This window comes from Tachyglossus aculeatus, chromosome X3, assembly GCF_015852505.1.
Source record: "Tachyglossus aculeatus isolate mTacAcu1 chromosome X3, mTacAcu1.pri, whole genome shotgun sequence".
NCBI lineage: Eukaryota > Metazoa > Chordata > Mammalia > Monotremata > Tachyglossidae > Tachyglossus > Tachyglossus aculeatus.
This window is the reverse complement of record NC_052099.1, coordinates 12819134-12820356: the sequence shown is the minus strand read 5'-3', so window position 1 is coordinate 12820356 and position 1223 is coordinate 12819134.

The following is a 1223-nucleotide window of genomic DNA, read 5'->3' as shown; positions in this document are numbered from 1 at the left end:
TAGGTATGGTATTTGGAGATTCATTTTTAAAATTAAAATTTCTATGTTTTGTCATCATCTGACCTTCTCTTATCTTTTTCTGAGAACAGTGGATTTTGTTACGTACAGGCAAGATACGGTCAGGTTGCCATGAACTAAGCACTGCTATATTCAGATACAGGGTTTTGTGCTGCTGGTTAATCTATTTTCCGATGTTGCCAAGCTTCAGCTGCTGTTTAAAAATCACCAATTTGATCTTTGCAGTTGATGGTCCCGACAAGCCAAGCATTGGCTGTCAAGCATTTTGCTCACTTTGCTGCTGCCAGAGAGCTTTTTTACTTGAATTATTCAGGCAATTGCCTCAATACTGTTTTGTATCGGCAATGGAGATTTTTGAGATGAAAAACTAAGGGATTTTGGATAGGTGATTTGGCAAAGGTGGTTAAATTCACACTGGTGTTATAATTTGAATGATAGCCCCTCCCCAAATTGTTTACTGTCTCAAATATAAAATTTTACTGATGAAATTACCACTCAGCCCTACATGCCAGGTTTGCATTTGGAGTGCAGGGGTGGAAAAGGTCAGGGATTTTAGGGGAGAACAAGGACTAATTCAAACATAAGCAGTGATAAAAATGCAGTATAGTTGCACAATTAGCCATGAAAATATGTACCAATGATGAAATATTTTGAAATGTAATTTTTGTGTACATATGCAGAGTACTTAATTCAGAAAGTTGGAAGGTCAGGACTATTTCTATGAGGTATGGCACTGATTGGAGCAGTAAGGAGCCTAAGGACTATTTCTTCCCAATAGCCAGGCACTGCTGCTTTTCTTGTTGTAGAACTGTAGTACTGATTTGTCTAGTTGTTTCTTTCCTGTGTGTCTATCACACCTGCCCCACTTTTAGATTATGGTCTGTCTGTGAGCTCAGGACCAGTATCTAAATTAATATCTTTGTACCTTTCCGCCAAAATTAGCACAGGCTCCTCTAGCCCTAGCACCCCACTGCTTTGGTTTCTATTTTGTGTATTTGCTTTGTTTTAATGTTTCACCATTCCTATTTTGTGTCTCCAGGTTCTTCTCCCCACTGATACTCTTAGCTTGTGAGCCCCCGCCCGCCGAGGACAGGAACCGTGTCTAATTCCCGCTTGTATTTTCTCCCAGCACTCAATACTGAGCTCCGCCCACAGTAAGTGCTTATTACTTTTATTACTACCACCATATAAAGAGTAACGCCAAA